At 37.5% G+C, this 19,687-nt stretch overlaps 1 long non-coding RNA gene across 5 annotated transcripts; it reads left to right on the top strand.

The window, feature by feature from the left end:
- Nucleotides 1–530: 530 nt before the first annotated feature.
- On the top strand, nt 531–18,105 carry LOC144334563 (uncharacterized). 5 transcript variants are annotated; one of them, XR_013404533.1, is made up of 8 exons: nt 531–5,566; nt 6,315–6,434; nt 6,780–7,093; nt 8,505–8,668; nt 9,474–13,949; nt 14,594–14,615; nt 15,690–15,812; nt 16,874–18,105. It is a non-coding gene; the product is annotated as an uncharacterized LOC144334563 (long non-coding RNA). The 5 variants fall into 5 exon arrangements; XR_013404532.1 differs by having other exon boundaries at nt 9,471–13,949; XR_013404536.1 differs by having other exon boundaries at nt 1,221–5,566; nt 13,683–13,949.
- The last annotated feature ends 1,582 nt before the right edge of the window (nt 18,106–19,687 follow it).

Raw genomic sequence — 19,687 nt, 5'->3', positions numbered from 1 at the left:
TCAGAGAAGTCAGACATAGTTGATGAAAATTCAATATTATCTTTGCTTTTCTGTAGAGAAATGCAACTTTTCTTGATTGAATTCTCAGGTTTATATTATGTCCACATCATGTTCTCAGTGAGTAAGGAAATTTTGTTTTGATTATTTTAGAAAAGATTTCATTCAACTTTACAAATATATTCATTTTTCAACATGAGAAACTGGAAAATTAGATGGGCTGTAATTTTGATAAAATTATGTTGGCCCCACTAAGGATTTTTGAACCACAAGTCCTGGATCCTCATCCTTCAACTTAACTCTAGACAAAAATAAGCTTGAATTCGCTTCTGAAGTGACCATAACTTCTGAATGCTAAATCAGGATATGAATTCTAAAAGAAAAGACATTGTTTTACTTTTTTTTAGTTATTGTTATTAAATATCAAATTATATTTAATTAAATACTTTATAATATTTCTTTAACAAAATATATTAATTTCTATATGAAATTGAAGACCTCCTGGGAAATTCTTCCTCAAGGTTACTGGACTTTGCCAATACTTCTGAACACTTGTTATTCTTTTCCTGACTATGCCCTGTTAAAATCCTTTGAAGCTTTTTTCCTGGTCTCCTTCTATCCTCATGCCACTCTTAAACTGTAATAGGGTTTTACCCTTTGTAGCTGCAGGTTTCATGTTTACAGATTCAACAAACTAAGAATTAAAAAAATTCAGGCAAAAAATTATAAGAAATAACAATACAACAATAAAAAACAACAAATAAAAAACACCACAGTATAATGCCTATTTACATAGCATTTACACTGTATTCAGTATCATAAGTAATCTAGAGATGATTTAAAGTATACAGGAGGATGCACATGGGTGCTGTGCAAATAGGGCACTATTTGATATAAGGGACTTAAGCAAATACTGGCCACTGGGTACTAGTGTTGCCACCCCTGGGTGCAGTCACCATGAATGTCTGGTATCTGCTTGGGGCTGCTGGGAAGGTACCCTGGAACCAATCTCCCATGGATACCAAGGGATGACCATACAATGTTGACATGTGGCTTCAATTACCAGCTATTTACTGATAAAAGCCTCATTTATCTTTTTTTCATAATTTTCCTGCATCCTAACACCTTTCTACTGGAGGGCCATTCCATAGTGCAATTCTTTATCATGATAAGATACAACTTTCTATTTCTGCAGGAGAAGCTGAATGGGAACAGTACAGGGTGCTGCACTGTGCAACTCCAGGGGATACATTCTCATCATAATTTGTATGAATAGCTGTGCATTGCATAATTCTAGGAAGCACCAGCTTTACTGTGGTCTCTTATTAGATGACCACTGTGAAGCTCCTAGACATGCTATTTATGTGCACTCTAAATTTGAGCAACTCTGTGGCTCTGAGCAGATACATCATCTCACTGTTTCCTGGCAGTTAGGATTTGGGTGTGTGACTTAAACTTGGCCAATCACATGCTCTTACTTAATACTTTAAATCTCAAAAAACGAATGCAAAGATGCAAGGCAGTGATGAACAAGGCATTACATGGTGGCTGTACCCAGTGGCCAGTAGCAGAAACAGAGTCCAGTGGCAGTGTCGTCTAGCAGTGGTGGTAACAGAGGCAGGTGTGCCAGTGGTGGTATCTTAACAAGACTGATACTGAAGCATCTGGGCTGTGACTCCTGCTGCTGGTCTCCTCAACTACCTGCCTATTGAGCAAGACCCATTCTAAAGCCTTTCTTTGGATTCTACGGCCTATCTGGTATGCTTTCAATGAATTGCTTTCCTGCTTAAATCAAATATAATTGGATTGCAATTGAGAAACTCATCACAGAAATTTGTAACAGAAAGACTCGTATGTGGGTATATTTGTTTTCTGTTGCTGCACAACAAATTCCTACAAACTTAGTAAAGATTCCAGCAACACATATTTATTACCTCTCAGTTTCTGTAGATCAAAATTCTGTGAGCATAGGTTAGCTGGGTTGCTTCACGGTCTCATTAGGCTGCAATCCAGGTGTTGGCCAGGATTTTACATCTATATATATCCATATATAATAATTATAATATATATATATATCTTAAAGAGTCACAGGGAAGATAACCAAATTCAAGATTATTCTTATAGGTTGTGGAGTTCTATCAATTGAATATGGATCAGTTCTTGTGTCACAGTTAAGGCACTAATCAGGAAGAGTTGAGGCTCTAAAAGTTGGAGGGGGGATATGTGGGAGGATTCAGAAAACTTGGAATTTCCCTTGATATCCATTTGTCTCTGTCTCCCCCTAGCCCACTAGGCATCCTTTTATCCTTGTCTGATGAGACTATTTTATCTCTACTTTTAGATCTTGAAAGAGGAATCAAATTGTCCTCTTGGACTACATCTTTGGTTGTAGAAACGTAACTAAAGTTAGCTTTTCATATAGTTCCAGGGTCCAATTACAAATCAAACCTCATAAAGAAGATTTACCCTACAAAGAAATTAAAGTGCAAGAGATCTTCTCATAATGAATCTGTCTCCCATTTTCCTCACTTCCCCTGACTTATTAAGATTTTAAAATATAACAACGCCTGGTGGTGGTGAGAATGTGAGTGAACAGGCTTTTTCATATACAGGGAAGGGGTGTTTAAATTTGCATAAACTTTCTTGATAATTTGGTAAAATACATCAGACAACTTAAAAATGTTTATACCCTTTGAATTAGTAATTCCATTTCTAAAAATAAATCCTAAGGATATAATAATGCAAATGTGTAGAGATTTAGCTACAATAATTTTCATCATAATATTAAAATAGCAGAAAATTAGAAAACCTAAATTTCCAACAGAAAGAGATTAGTTGAATAAATTTTGCTATATCTATGCAATGGAAATTCTTTACAGCTATTAAAACATTATGTTATGGAAGAATATTTAGTGGTAGGGAAAGATGTTCATTATACTTTTAAGGTAATTCAACAGGTTATAATATAATATGCATGGTATTATTTCTTATATTTGTTTGTGTGTCTGTACATGTGGATGAGACATAAAGAAGCTTGAACATATTCACACCAAAATGTTCACAGTGGTTATTCTCAAGAAAGATATTATGAGTAATTTGTATTTTCTGCTTTTCTTTTTTTATGTTAATTTGTAATCTTTCCAGGGAAAAATTGCAGCTACCCAAAGTCTCATTCTTCCGGAGAGATGATCAACCTGTTCTTACTCTTATAGAAGAATGGTGGAAAGAGAGCCTTTGTGATTATTTTATCTAAGATGCTTATTTCACAAATGAGGAAATAGAGTTTCACAGAGGGATTCCTACAGCAAGTCAGGATGTATGGAAGAAGTAAATTCCAAAACCCCTGTGATTTAACTGGAGTTTCCTTCTCTCAAAGATGTCTCCTGAAATAACAAAAGGACTAATAGAGAATTTTGGCTTGTTGCTTTCAAAGTATGCTTTTAGAATGTAGCTGTCAGAAGAGATACTTCAGGAACTGTGAGGGTGGGCATAGGGGTAGGTGAGGAAACACTGTCCACTTTGATTACCTAAACTGAGCTGCATCAAAAGCAGTTCTGCTTGCCATGTTTTATTATTTTGTTTTGTTTTCATATTGGACATAGTGTTCTTTTCCTTCCCTTAGTTAATATGATCCCCAACTGGTATCAGTCAGGATTCATTTGTTGGAAGTATTGGTAAATCTAACTTAAAATGGCTTATAAAATAGGAATTTATTTGCTTTTATAGTTATGAAGTCAAATGGGGGCAAGCTTCAGAGATGGTTCAATCAGATCATCAATTTGGTTTCTCTAGTGTATTCTAAGCTCTTTTCTTCTCCATTTATTGTTTTCTTCCTCTGCCTGGCTTTCCTTATGATTAATTTTTAGTTATATACAGGGAGCAACAAGGCATATTCCCCCTCCCCATTCCCCAGAAAACCATCAAATTGAATTCCTCATATTTGCTCTGATAAGAATATCCCAGAGCCAATCACTGTAGTTACTGAAATATTATGCTTAGTCATTACTGTGTCAAAGGGTGGGTGAGGGTACCTTGATTGGCTTAGACCAGTCTACTGCCACAGGCCGAATTCACCCTGCTGCCTGTTTTTGTAAATAAAGTTTTGTGGGGTTTTTTTGTTTGTTTGTTTGTTTGTTTGTTTTTTGAGACGGAGTCTCGCTCTGTCACCCAGGCTGGAGTGCAGTGGCCAGATCTCAGCTCACTGCAAGGTCCGCCTCCCGGGTTCATGCCATTCTTCTGCCTCAGCCTCCCGAGTAGCTGGGACTACAGGCGCCCGCCACCTCGCCCGGCTAGTTTTTTGTATTTTTTAGTAGAGACGGGGTTTCACCGTGTTAGCCAGGATGCTCTCCATCTCCTGACCTTGTGATCCACCTGTCTCGGCCTCCCAAAGTGCTGGGATTACAGGTTTGAGCCACTGCGCCCGGCCGTAAATAAAGTTTTATTAGAACACACCCAGAGTCTTTTGATTTACTCATTGCCTATGGCTGCTTTCATGGTACAACAGAGTTGAGTAGTTGCAACCATCTGGCTCACAAAGCCTAAAATATTTACTCCCTGGCCCTTTTTGGAAAAGTTTGCTGATCCTTGGTCCAGGCTTCTCCCCTAGTAGTCAATCCTACCCAAACCTTAAAGTTGCTGCAGAACAGGAAGAACGGATGTAGTAAGGAAAACTCCTCTCTACACTCTACAATCCATTAGAAAAATTCGTTTTCTGACAGTCCAATTCAGACGAATCCTTCAAGTCCACCTGGTACTGCCTTTTCTCACTACCATAGAGAGGGCTGTGTTCCAAAGACCTCTCTCACTCTGTAATCCTAGTTGACGTTAATTTACCACCAGCAAGTCCCTGCCCTACTTTACCTCCATCCCATCCCTTAGCACAGGGTTATCCTTTTCTCTGGGGTTTCTGCTATACTGTGTTGCTCTGCTCAAGTGCCAAGAAATCCTTGCTGAAAATAAGGCAAACACAGCTGGGGTTTCCCAGTCTTCCCTTTGTGCAGGGTGGCTCCATGGACACCCAACTACCCTAACTGTTCCAGTTGAGTTTTCTCTGCCAAGTTTACATCCACTTTCTTGCCAATGCTTTCATCACATTCGAATACTGTTTTCTTCCCCAAAATCAATGTGTTTGTTCTCTTTGTTAGGTAACTTAGGATAATGACTAACATTGGTTGTATACTAGGCTAAGATATATATGCGTTATCTCTTAATCTTCACAAAACTCTAAGAGGTAAGTTTTATTTATAGACACCCATTTTAGAGGTAAAGAAATCAAGGCCTAGCTAGGTTCAGTACTTTTTTCTGTAGTCATCATTTAGTAAGAAATGGAACAGATTTGAACCCAGGTCTGACTGAATCCAGACTGCCAAGTACTTAACTTCTATACCATATGCCTCTTCTTGTTTCTATCACAAAAGCAACTATCTCCAAGATATTTATCTGAATTCTGTCTAGTTTTTTCCCATTTTTTCAGTTCCTCAAGGAACCTTGTAAACTAGATTCACAACCATCCCATCCTCTCCAGTTTGGTTCTGATATTGTCTTCTCAACAAGGTTCAAGAGTTTTCAGGTGAGTAGGTTAATCATCTCCTTCTTCTTCTTTTTTTTTTTTTGTTTGTTTGTTTGTTTGTTTTAGCTAGAACTAGAATATGCCCTTGGAGACCTTAATTTATATACAACCAAATGAAGGAGAAACAGTTGACTAGAAGTAGACTTAGGGCAATTAAACAACAGGTCCCTAGTGTCTTTCCTTGCTCACATCCCATATTCCCATCTTCTAGCAGGAGAGTTTCCCATTCCAGTGGGTCCTTTGTAGGAGTCCAGCATTCAGCACACAGGCTGAGACAATTCAGCCACAGCTTCTCCTTACCCTTAAACCAGTGGTTTACATAAAACCTAGGAAAATGAAGCTCAGAGAAGATAAATCTTGCTTCATGTGCTGTGTGCTAGTGATAGAACAGGAAAGCAGGATCACATGATGATTAAAAGCTTGGGTATTGAGGTCAGATGCATAAATGAATTCCAGTTTTGCCACTCTCTGGCTATGGAAACTGGCAAGGTACCTCAATTCTCTAGGTCTCACTTTCTATATCTTTAAAGCGGGGATTGTAGTAATACCTACCATGTGGGGTTACTGGGGAGACCTAGTCAGGTAAAGCACATAGTCTTTCACATAAATGCCAGACAGGTAATAAGTGCTTATTAAATGCCAGCTACAATTAGATCCCAAGTGTCCTCCCCTGCCATGGATGTCTCTTTCCACTTCATGGGCACTGTCATTGGTTGAGGTCATCCACACTTCTCATTTTCCTCCTTAGGCTCACCATGGGGTACACCCTTGTACACCCCCTAGTGTCTCCTTAAGTTTTCTGGCCTTGCCTCTGAGCTCAATCTGGGATTCTGATGACACCAGTTGCCCAGCATGGCTTCCATTAACTGTAAGCATTTGTCCTCTCCTCCTTCAGAAACACTTTGTGCCCTGGAAAATGAATGTCAAAACACCAGACCTGTTGCAAAGGGCTTTTTTTCCCCCTCACTTAAGAGTCCTCAGAGGTCAAAAGAAAATAGATTTAAATGTTTCCCAGTCAAATGCAGCCCTCACAGGGCTCTACAATGGACCGACGGTAGGAGCTTTTTACACCTTCCCCAGCCGCCAGCTGCAAATTGATCTAATATTGACTTCCCTGGGATTTGCCTCAAGTCATTGTAGTCAAGAAAGCAGAGTGCATCTTCCATTAGTTGTGTTTAGTGGTTAAGGCTACTTTTTTTTTCTTCCTTCGAAGGTGAAGGAAATAGGAGTTTCTCTTTGGAGAAGAGAACTGAGTGGAACATTCACTCTGCGTCTTTTTTCCCTGGGTTTGCGAGTTGTGATTGATGAAGTCAGCTTTCAATAAAGCCCGTAACTGAACGGACAAATATCTAAAAATAAGTTCAAAGAGAAATAGAGAGAAGAAAAGGCTTTGACCATAAATCATTCATAGGATTCCTCACATGAGCAGAATAGAAACAAGGCTGCCACATTCTCAGAATCACAGACTGCCACAGCCATGGACGAGAGCTCCTCTACAGACTTGGAGAGGAAGGGCCAGCTGGGTGGGTAGGTTTCAAGACTCCCAGGTTGGAATCTTGGCTTGTATCCACTGTACTGGCTTTACCACCCTGGAGACTATCAGCCTTACATGTACCACTTTTATTTTCTGAAGCTATTTTCCTCTCTGTAAATCAAACATTGATCTCCCTGCATTATCGGAAAAATTATTGAAAACACTGAAAACATAAATGGAAATGTGCCTGGAAAAAAGTGGCACCAGCACTTCATAGATTGACAGCAGATATGTGTTGAATCTAGATAAAGTATACTCTTTTTTTGGCAGTGGTAAGGGGATTATCTGACATTTTGAATTACAGTAACCCCCTGCCACCCACCCACCCTGTTTATCCATCGTTTTGCTCTATCATGGGTTTTAATTATCTGGGGTACAGTACAGTAAGGTATTTTGAGAGAGACCACATTCATGTAACTTTATCACAGTATATGGTTAGAATTGTTCTATTTTATCATTAGTTATTGCTGTTAATCTCCTACTGTGCTTAATTTATAAATTAAATTTTATCACAGCCATGTATGTATAGGGAAAAGAAACATAGTACATATAGAGTTTGGTAGTATCCAAGGTTTCAGCCATTCCCTGGGGGTCTTGAAACATTCCTCCCTTGGATAAGGGGGGTGACTATCTCTCCTCTCTGTTAAATTCATCTTCATTTCCCTTTTTTTCTTTGAGACAGAGTCTCACTTTGTCTCCCAGGCTGGAGTGCAGTGGCGTGATCTCGGCTCACTGCAGCCTCCACCTCCTGGGTTCAAGCGATTCTCCTGCCTCAGCCTCCTGAGTAGCTGGGACTACAGGTGCCTGCCACCACGCCCGGCTGATTTTTGTATTCTTAGTAGACACGGGGTTTCACCATGTTGGCCAAGATGGTCTTCATCTCCTGACCTCGTGGCCTGCCCACCTCAGCCTCCCAAAGTGCTGGGATTACAGGTGTGAGCCACTGTGCCCGGCCATTTTCCTAATTGGATTTGGAGCACTCACAGGTGTTTAGAACACTTGTAGATTGTTTGAGTCCACTGGGTTATTGACTCTTGTTTGTTCAGTGCCCACAGCTGACCATATGTGTGTTGTGGTCTGTATATCTTTTAAGTGGTCATATACAACATGTACTGGCTAAAATATACCTTTTGACACTAGGATTTTCTTTTTCTATTCTTTTTTCTTTTCTTTCTTTCTATCTTTCTTCCCCCCCCCCTTTTTTTTTTTGACAATTTGAAGAGAACTGCACTGTCTCCCATACTGTCTTGCTCTGTCACCTAGACTGGAGTGCAATGGCGCAATTATGGCTCACTGCAACCTCAACCTCCTGGGCTCAAGAGATTCTCCCACTTCAACCTACCTGTTAGCTGGGACTACAGGCATGCATCGCCATAGCTGACTTAATTTTTTCATTTTTTGTAGGGACAGGGTTTCACCATGTTGCCCAGGCTGGTCTGGAACTCCTGGGCTCAAGCAGTCCACTGACCTGGGCCTCCCTGAGTGCTGGGATTACAGGTGTAAGTCATAGCACCTGGCCCACACTAGGATTTTCTACAGTCCAGGTTTCCTTCCCGAAACTATGTAAGGTAAGTAGAGCAGATATCATTCTCACCTACATTTTTCAGGAATGAAACTTCAGATTTAGAAATTTTATTAACTTGTCTATGTCACAGAGTAATTGAATAGAAAAGCCAAAGACTAAAGCTTGAGTACCTTTACAGGGTTATTTCTACCATCAATGGATCAGGGAACAGCAGCTTATGTAAAAACTATCACTGGCCCATGATCTGTAGCTCTACTCTGCATGTAATTGCCAATGGACAAGTCAAGAGAAATATTGATTGTCAAAATGCAATGTATTTGTAAACAGGCAGGTTAATTAGGTTAATGGAACTTAATGTGGGGATGGCATTTTACAGTTTCTAAAATGCTTTCATATGCACTATCTCACTTGATCTTAGAAACAGGCCTGAGGGTAAGCTTACGGTTACTATTTTGCCAATGTACTGTTGGAAAAAATGAGACTTGGAGTAGTACAATGACTTACCCAAAAGCACATGGACAAAAACTGTTGGAAGCTATGTTCACACCTGTTCTATCAATTCTTTCATATTTCTGTTAAACTAAACTCCATCTAGTAGTGTACAGGTAAGATATTTTTAGTAATAATCATCAATGAGATTATGTATTTAATAAATTTTCATGTGCCAAACCCAGCGCTGGGTGAAGTGTGATTAAATTATTAATTAAATAAGTCAATACACTAAATATGTAAATTGCATTAATTAACTAAAAAATAGACTGCTAGCTATTATTGTAAAAATGAGATGAATAACAACTAATTCTTTCCTTCAATTCCCGGGTCTTACGTGTTTGTTTCTTTTTTAGTAGCATCTGTTGGTTCCTTGATGGTTTTCTTCCCACATGTGCCTAAAGGTGCTAACACTCATCCACTCTGAAAACCCATCCAGGTCAGCTTCCTCCACCTCTGCTTCTAACCCTCCCACTTCCCTGAGATTCCCCTGGAGTTGTTTAGCTGCTCAGTCCCTTCATAATGATGGCTTGACTTTGATTTTACTATCTCCTTCAGATATTGACCTGACTGCCCCTCTTGGCTCTGTGTCCTAGGTGCCTGGCTCTATGGCCAAGATGCTCAACCTCTCCAAACTTCAGTTTTCCTCATCTCTGCACTGGGAGTAATAATAGTACCTACTTGGTAGGGTTCTAAAGAGGATTAAATGGGGTAATGAATGTAAAGTTCCTAGAGTAAATACCCAGTAAATGCTAGCCGTTTGTATTTCTATTATAGCCTTTCTATAAGTGATATCTCTCCTCCATATTTTCCTGAGTTGCTAGAGCCAGGCTGGGTGTGGCATATACCCCTGGCTATCTAAGAGGTGATCTGCACAGGATGTATGTGGACTATCAGCAGGTACACTTTCTGAATGAACTCATGTGTTGTGGAATTGCTCACATATTGATTAAGTCCTCGCCTTTTAACCTCTTGTTTTAAAAGCCCACAGAATCAACTCTGGGTGCTGATGCTCATAGCTCCTAGACCAGGTCTCACCTTCCCCTTCCACATTGAAGAGGTTTCCTAGGGACCTTTTTGCTTAGGGCTTTCAATCCAGGATCTCAGGGGACAGCCAGCCCCTTATAAATGTACAGGGTACATCCTACCTTTGAAAGGCTTTTGGGAGTGCAAGGGGCAGGGAAGTGGGGAGTGGACAGCTTTGCTTCCTTATATGGATTGCTTTTTGTTACACACCCGAGTCTATAAGGAAATGCAATTGAAGCTGCCATTATGTTTTAAAAAATCAAGACACTCAGTGATAAAACATAGAACATATAATTAACTTTATTGAGCAGAACAAAGCATTTTATAAAAACTCACTCAGACTGAATTAATATAAGGATACTTAGCATAATGTGTATAGTTTAAATTACCGCCTACTAATCATCAAGCAGTTGAGTGGTAAAGTTGTTAGACTTTCAATTTGCAAACAAGTAGAAGGAAAGGCCTATTTTTACTTTCCGATGATTAGATAGAGCATACATTTGTCCAATCTCAGTGTGTGTGGGTTCACTTCAGAGAGATAGGGTTCTGTTCTAAGTCTTGATATCTTAGGCTGGTGACATTGTTCTGCGTGCTGTGTTTCATGCCCAGTGTGTGATAATGGGCAATCTGGCTTCCTGTCTCGTTCAGCCACTATCTCCCCATACCTAAGATCCCCTAAACCCTACCTGCAACCAAATTCTCCTTCACATCTACATCCTGTTACTAATTCTTATCCCAAATGAAAGATACATAAAGAGCTGTAATCTAAGCCTAACAACTTAGATTCAGCTTCAGGTTATGCTTTCTACTTACTGACATGTCTCTTTATGCTGTCAGTCCATTCTCCTGGACTTCCACATATTTCCGATTCCAGGTGCACCATCATAAAAAATTCTACCTGCTTGATTTTCACTTCCATCTTTTTCATATGAAAGTTTCTAAATTCAGGTAAAACACAACAAGGGATGAGAGGGTTATATTTATCCATCTGAGCAGCCTGTCCTATTGGGGAGAAAATAAAAAAGATTTGGAAACAAGAGGGTAGTCTCAGCTTAAGCACAGAGGCATTTGTTCATCTTATACTGAAAAGTCCAAAGGTAGATATTGCTGAGCTTCAGGTGGGTCCATATGGCATCACTGGGCTTCTACTTCTCTTCACCTCTCCTCTCTGCTGTAATGATTCCATTCTTAGATAGGCTTTTCTTTCGTAGATGGTTGAAACTCCTCTTCACCTTATTTCCTCTCACTATAAGTGTCTCATTGGATCTAATTGGTTCTCATCTACCTATCTATGAACCATGGCTAGGCATTCACAATGTATTGTTTAGCTTAGGCCAATCAGGATTACATCTGGGCCTCAGTGCTCTTATCTATATAATAGGCATCAGACTAGATCAAATTTGTCAAACTCTTATTCAGGAATCTACTGAGTCTGCACAACCCCTTTAGGGACTACCAGTGTGAGAGGGATATGGTCCTGGCTTTTAGGAAGAGGTGGGTCAAGGCTGTCTCTCCTTTATCACTGCTTCAATCAGATCAGATCTTATTTCTTCTGTTTTTAATGCTGAGCTTTCTGATGAATAGATCAGTTAGCTTCTGTTGCATAACAAAATGTGCCAAAGCATAGTGGTTTAAAACAGTCATTGTTTACTGAGTGTGTAATTCTGTGGGTCAGCAATTTGGGCTGGGCTCAGCTTCACCTTGTCTCAGCTGGAATCACTCATGAGACCAAGGGTAGCTGGCTGGTCGATTTATGATAGCCTTGACCAGGCTGCCTGGGATGATTGGACCTCCATCTACATGATCTATAGCAGGTCAGCCTGGGCTCATTCACATGGCCATCTTAGGGTTCCAAAGATCCTGCAGGAAAACAGGATAAGCTGCAATGGGCAAGTGCTTTCCAAGCCTCTGCTTGCATCAGTTTTGGCAATATTTCATTGACCAAAACAAGTAACAGGGCTAAACTGAGATTTAAAAGATGAAGAGAAAATCTTTATCTCTTGACAGAAAAAGCTGTAACAACACAGTATACAGGCATGCATAAAGGACTGGAAGAATTTGGGGCCATTTTTTGCAATCTACCAAGATAAACTTGAACATTTGAAGAAAGGGTGTTATATTTTTAAAAGTTAGAGAACTCCGACCAGAGGGTCTCTAAGAATTTTCCTGATTGACTGTCTCTAAATTTGATTACTCTTGTAATTTTGTACCTTACTACTTGTCCAGTATTCCCACCCTTCACCTCTGCCTTTCTTGGAATATCTGTCACAGCTTGATGACCCAATAAATGAAAGCCAATTAGTCTGGTCCAGGTCTGTGACCTGATTCAGTGTGAGCCTCCAATTCATGCATACAGTAGGAAACATGTTAATTTATAACTTGCCCCACTTTAAAAGTTTTAATCTTAACTTGAGCCACATTTTATGTTTTTTTTAAACTGAAGTCTTTGATGTATAGGCAAGAGCTTCGCATCTTAAATAAATAACAGGTCAGATTCATATTTAGAGACATGAACCAGGAGCAGTACAGTTTTTATTACTAAGAATACTTTGTGCTGGTTTCCAAATTAGCAACCCTCCCAAGAAGCCTGCGGGTTCCTCCTTTTCATGACAGATGAAGACTGTACATGAGTCTTCAATGTGTCCATTCATCTCTTAGCCTGGCAATCTATGGCTTAGCCACACTGAACTGTTTGGAGTTTCTGAATGCCCTATGCTTCTCCTTGTCTCTAAGCCTTTATTTATACTGTTTCCTCTGCCTGGAACACCTTCCAAATGCTTCACTAGGTCCCTTTCATCTGGATATTTTATTCATGTTCTTGAGGCCCTAGCCTCTATTACCTCCTCCCATAAGTTTTACTAACTTAACACTCTACTAAGCCAGAGTTAAAGGCCCTTTCTCTGTATAACCTTGACACCCTATACTTAACTAGTCAAAGCAACTGTAAATTGCCAAAGTACTGTATTATACTTGCCTCTTTTCTAGACTCTATTCCCCTCTAGTCTGTGAGCTTTGGGAGACAGGGACTCATCACAGGTATTGTGACAGGGCTTGACTTACAGCATATTGTCTATAGATATTTGCTGATTGAATTAAATATCTTTGCTTCACATATATTTCCCTTATTTTCAGAAGGGTGAGCCAACATATTATTTAATAATAACAGCTAATATGTATTGAGTACTTACTATTGTACATCTATATTATTTGCATTATCTCATTTAAACTGCCTAAAAATTCAATGAGGTAAGTATTGTTATTAACATTATTACTATTGTCCCTAATTTAGAGATGAGGACACTGAAGCACAGAGCAATTAACTTAGCTAAAGAAACATGTTTTTATCAGTTAGGATGCTTCTGGATGCAAGCATCAAAAACCCAAAGTAAAATAATTTTTTAAATATGGATGATTTATTTTCTCATATAAGAGTAAGTTCCCTCTAATGGTGGCTCCACAGAGCTGGGTAACTCAGCAGGTTAACAATTTTATCTAGAATCCAGGCTCTTTCCATCTTTTTGTTCTGCCTTCCTGTTTGTCAGACCCATCCTCAGACCAACTCATCTAATGATAATCAAAGTTCCAGGCTTCATATTCATGCAGAACCATATCCAGCAAAAGAAGAGGAGAAGAGAGATGACTCTTTATCAACAAGACAGCCTTTAACAGCAGTCACCCAGTGGAGTTTCACTTCTATCTCATTGGCCATACTGGATCACATGGTCACCTCTTAACCAATGCATGAAGGAAGAATGAGATTACATCTAAAGATTTATCGGGGAACCAAGGATAGAGCCACCAAGGAGAAGGTAAACAAAATAATGGCCTGTAGCAAAAAGTGAGGGTTGCAGTAGGAAGGACGAAGTTTTGGGTAAACAGCTCTTGATGTTTGCTAAAGTGTGCAAGCCAAATTTAAAAAGCAAGCAATCTGACTGCAGAATCAGCATTTCTATAAATTTTAGAATTAAGATATCAAGTTCTCTAAAAATTATGCAAGGCCTTAGTTGGTGTTGCATTGAATCTATAGATCAATCTGGGGAGAACTGACATTTTACAATACTGAATAGTATGTTTTATTGAGTGTTATGTTTATTTTTTTACTTAGGTCTTCTTTAATTTCTCTCAGCAATGTTTTATGAATTTCTGTGTATAGACTTTGCATATATTTTGTGAAATTTAATGCTGAATTGTGGTTTTTGGTGCTATTATAAATAATATTATTGGTTTTTTAAAATTTCAGTTTTAGCTACTTGTTGCTAAACTATAGAAATACCATTGATTTTTATATTTGAACAAATATCCTCTAACTTCACTAAAGTCACTTATTAGTTCAAATAATTTTTTGAAGATTCCTTGGGAGTTTCTACATAATCATATCATTACAAATAAGGACAGTTTTACTTCTTCTGTTCCAATCTGTATAACTTTTATATCTTTTTCTTTCCTGTTTCAGTGGCCAGAATCTCCAGTACATGGTAAATAAAAGTGATGAATGTTGACACCTTATCTTAGGAGGAAAGTATTCAGTTTTTAACCATTAAATATGATATTAGCTGTAGGTCATATAATGATTTCTATTTTTTTTTTCAGTTTGAGAAAGTTCTATTCTGTTTCTTGTTTATTCAGAATTTTTATCACAAATAAAAAATTTTATCAAATGCTATTATTTATCTACTGAAATGATCTTACAAATTTTCTTTTGAATCTGTTGATATAGTAAGTTATATTGATTGGTTTTTGAATGCTGAACCAACCTTGCATTCCTGAGATTAACCACACTTAATGGGATTTGATTTGCTAATGTTTTGTCAAAGAATTATTGCTTTTCCATTTATGAGGGTTATTTTTCTACAGTTTTCTTATATCTCTGTCATGTTTTGGTATCAGAGTAATGCTGGCCTCATAAAATAAGTTGGAAAGTTTTATCTCCAATTCTACTTTTGGGGAGTTTGTGTAGAATTGATATAATTGGTATAATTTCTTCCTCAAAGATTTGCTGGAATTTGGCAGACAAGCTATCTCAACATACATAAGTAAAAAGTGTTTGTGGTAGGGCGGGATGGAGGGTGGTGGGAAGGATTTAGCTACACATATTTGTTTTTTAAAATTGTTATAGTCAGGTTATCTATTTTTTCTTAGCTGAGTTTTGGTAATTTGCACCTTTCAAGTAGTGTGTCCACTTGATCTGAATTTATTGACCTGAAGTTTTGTATAACATATCATTATTATCTTTTTGATATCTGTAGAATCTGTAGTTGTGTCTTTTTTTCCCCTAACACTGGTATCGCCTTCATCTCTCATGCTCTTTTTTTCCTGATTAATCAGCCAAGAGTTGTATCAATTTAATGATTTTTTCATAGAACTAGTCTGGTTTTATTGACTTTCTTTATAAATTTTCTGCTTTAGAGATTGATGATTTCTATTCTTACCTTTATTATATTCTTTCATGCATTGGGTTTTGCTCTTCTTTTACTAGCTTCTTGAGATTGAAACTTAGATTATTGATTTTCTTTCTTTCTCTCTTTCTTTTTTTTTTTTTTTTTTTTCAGCTGGAGTTTTGCTCTTGCTGCCCAGGCTAGAGTGCAATCGCATGACCTTGGCTCACTGAAACCTCTGCCTCCCTGGTTCAAGTGATTCTCCTGCCTCAGCCTCTTGAGTAGCTGGGATTACAGGTATGTGCCACCATGCCAGCTAATTTTGTATTTTTAGTACAGATGGAGTTTCTCAACGTTGGTCACGCTGGTCTTGAACTCCCGACTTTAGGTTATCTACCCGCCTCAGCCTCCCAAAGTGCTGGGATTACAGGTGTGAGCCACCATGCCTGGCCTAGATTATTTATTTCTAATATAAATATTTAATGCTATTTATTTTCTGAACAAGAGATTGAAAAATATTTTCTGTAAAGAGCTAGATAGTAAATACTTCTAGACTTTGCAAGCTATAAATTGTTCCTGCGAAATAATGATCATTGTCATCCTCTTTAAATTCTACTTCTTGTTTTTTTATTTTTACAATTATTTAAAAATGGAAAAACTATTCTTAGCTTGAGGGCCATAGTTTACTGACCTCAGCTCTAAGTGATTCTTTAACTACAGACACAAACTTTGATACATTGTGTGTTTTCATTTTCATTCAATGCAAAGCATTTTCTAATTACTCCTGAGTTATCCTCTGTGACTCACATATTATTTAGAAATAGGTTGTTTAATTTCTAAATATTTCGGAATTATGAAAATATCTTCCTGTTATTTATCTCTAATTTATTTTTGTTTCTGTAAGACAGCATATTTAGTGTGATTTTAATTCTTTTAACTTTGTTAAGGTTTGTTTGATGGCCCTGAATATGGTCTGTTTTAGTGAATGTTCCTTTACATTTGAAAAGAATGTGTATTCTGCTCTTTTTGAATGTCACATTCTATATATAAATGTCAGTTATATCAGATTGGTTCATAGAATTGTTCAGGTTTTCTTTATTCTTACAGATTTTATGCCTACTGGTTCTATTTATTGCTGAGTGAGAGGTGTTGAAGTTCCCCCGTATAATTTTGGCTTTGGACTTGTTTTTTTATCCTTCAGTCTTATCAGTCTTTCCTTCATATATTTTAAAACTCATTCAATGGATGCTGATTTAAGATTGTTATGTCTTCTTGATGAATTGATCCTTTTGTCATTATTTAATATCCCTCTCTATCGCTGGTAATATGCCTTATTTGAAGTCTACTTTTTCTTGCAGCCATAAAAAGGAATGAGATCATGTCTTTTGCAGGGACATGGATGAAGCTGGAAGCCATCATCCTCAGCAAACTAACACAGGAATAGAGAACCAAACATCGCATGTTCTCACTCATAAGCAGGAGTTGAACAATGAGAACACATGGACACAGAGAGGGAAACAAAACACACTGGGGTCTGTCAGTGGGGTGGGAGGCAAGGGGAGGGAGAGCATCAGGACAAATAGCTAATGAATGCAGGGCTTAAAATCTAGATTACGTGTTGATAGATGCAGCAAACCACCATGGCAAACATATATCTATGTAACAAACCTGCAGGTTCTGCACATGTATCCCAGAATTTAAAGCAAAATTTTTTTTTTAAAGTTGAAATTGTGATATTCGATTTTTTTAAAAAATCAGGAAACAAAGACTCATGCACATGTATGAGCAAAGACTGCAGCACTATTCACAATAACAAAGACTTGGAACCAACTCAAATGCCCATCGATGATAGACTGGATAAAGAAAATGTGGCACATATACACCATAAAATACTATGCAGCCATAAAAAAGGATGAGTTCATGTCCTTTGCAGGGACATGGATGAAGCTGATTATTCTCAGCAAACTAGCACAGGAACAGAAAACTAAACACTGCATGTTCTCATAAGTAGGAGTTGAACAATGAGAACACATGGACACAAGGAGGGGAACACCACACACGGGAGCCTGTCATGGGCTGGGGGGCTAGGGGAGGGATAGCATTAGGAGAAATAACTAATGTAGATGATGGGTTGATGGGTGCAGCAAACCACCATGGCACATGTATACCTATGTAAAAAACCTGCACATTCTGCACATGTATCCCAGAACTTAAAGTATAATAATAATAATAAAAATCAGGAAACAACTCTATGATGTCTACCTTAAATATTGAACTACAGATAGAGTAAAAGTAAAAGTGAAAGTATAGGAAAGGTATACCAGGCAAGCACTAATCAACAAAAGGTGGAATGACTTTATTATTAAAATCTTTAACCTATTGCAATCTAGCTTCAAATTATATCACTTTATATATACTGTAAGAAACCTATAACATTGTATTTATAATTCCCTGCTACTATACTTTGTGCAATTAACATACATTTTAATTCTATATATGTATAAAACTCACAATGTATTTGTATTGTTTTTGCCTTTACAAGTCCATTATCTTTTAAGGACATTAAAAAAGAAAGCAAAGTTTATATTTACCCATATATTCAACATTTCTTAATTTCACTGTGAAGATCTGAATTTCCATCAGGTATTTTTTTTTCTCTCTAAAGAACTATCTCTAACAGTTCTTGTAGAAATGCTGGCAATATATTGTCTCGGTTTTTTGGATTTAAAAATGTTTTTATTTTGCTTTCATTTTTTAAGAATAGTCTCCCTGAGCTGACAGGTCTTTTGTTGTTATTTTTTTTTCTCCAGCACCTTAAAGATGTCTTCTGGTTCGTATGTAACTTGCAAGAGAAATCAGTTGTCATTCCTATCTTTGTTCCTTGTTTTTCTCTGATTACTTTTAAGAGTTTCTCTTCATCAGTGGTTTATAGTAATTTGAATATAATATGCTTTGTCTATCTTTTTGTTGCTTCAGCTTTGATCCATTGAGCATCCTGCATGTATGGGTATGTAATTTTTTATCAAATTTAGACATTTGATAAAATTTGATAAATTTCTAACAAATTGGGAAACTTCAGTCATTATTTCTTCAAATATTTTTCCTTCCTTCTCTTTGCTGTCTTTCCTTCTGGAAGTCCAGTTACATGTAAGTTAGGACACTTGATATTTTTCCCTAGTTCATTGAAGCTGTTTTTTTTTTGTTTGTTTGTTTGTTTGTTTTCCTATTTCCTTTTTTTTAAATCTCTTTGTGTGTGTGTGTGTGTGTGTGTGGTAGGATCACCAAAACTCTAGTCTCCTAGCTACTTTTAAGTATATAAAATATTATTGACTATAGTCACCATTATGTACAATAGATATTGTATATATTCCTCCCATCTAACTGAATTTTTTTTTCCTTTGACCAATGTTTCCCCAATGCCTTCAGCCTCTAGCCTCTGATAACCACCATTTTACTTTCTTTTTCTAAGAGTTTACCTTTTTTAGATGCCATATATAAGTGAGATTTTGTGGTCTTTGTCTTTCTGTGCCTGACTTATTTTACTTCACATAATGCACTGCAGGTTCATCCACGTTGTCACAAATGAAAAAAAAATTAATCTAAATAGCATTTCATTGTGTGTAGATACTACATTTTTTTAAATTCATTCAGCCACTGATGGACACTTAGATTGATTCCATATCTTGGCTATTGTGAATAATGCTGCAATGAACACGAGAGGGCAGGCATCTCTTCAACATACTGATTTCATGTCCTTTGGATATTTACTCAATAGTGGGATTGCTAGATTATATGGTAATTTTAAATTTTAAATTTTCTGAGGAACTTTCATACTGTTTTCCATAATGGCTACACTAATTTACATTCCAGGCAACAGTGTGCCAAGATTCTTTGTCTCCACATTTTGGAAAACATTTGATGTTATCTTTGGTATTTTCTACAATAGCCATTCTAACAGATACGAGGTAACATCACATTGTGGGATTAACTTTTATTTCCTTGATGATTAGTAATGTTGGGCACTTTCTTATATGAAAAAATTGGCCATTGATATGTCTTCTTTGGGGAAATATCTATTCAGGCCCTTTGCCCATTTTAAATTTTTATTTATTTTTTATACCAACAAGAATGAGCTTGAACTTTATTCATTTTTAATTGGGATATTTGTTTTT

The sequence above is a fragment of the Macaca mulatta genome, chromosome 14, assembly GCF_049350105.2.
Source record: "Macaca mulatta isolate MMU2019108-1 chromosome 14, T2T-MMU8v2.0, whole genome shotgun sequence".
Lineage (NCBI taxonomy): Eukaryota > Metazoa > Chordata > Mammalia > Primates > Cercopithecidae > Macaca > Macaca mulatta.
The sequence above is the reverse complement of the archived record's forward strand: the minus strand, read 5'-3'. Positions and strand labels throughout refer to the sequence as shown.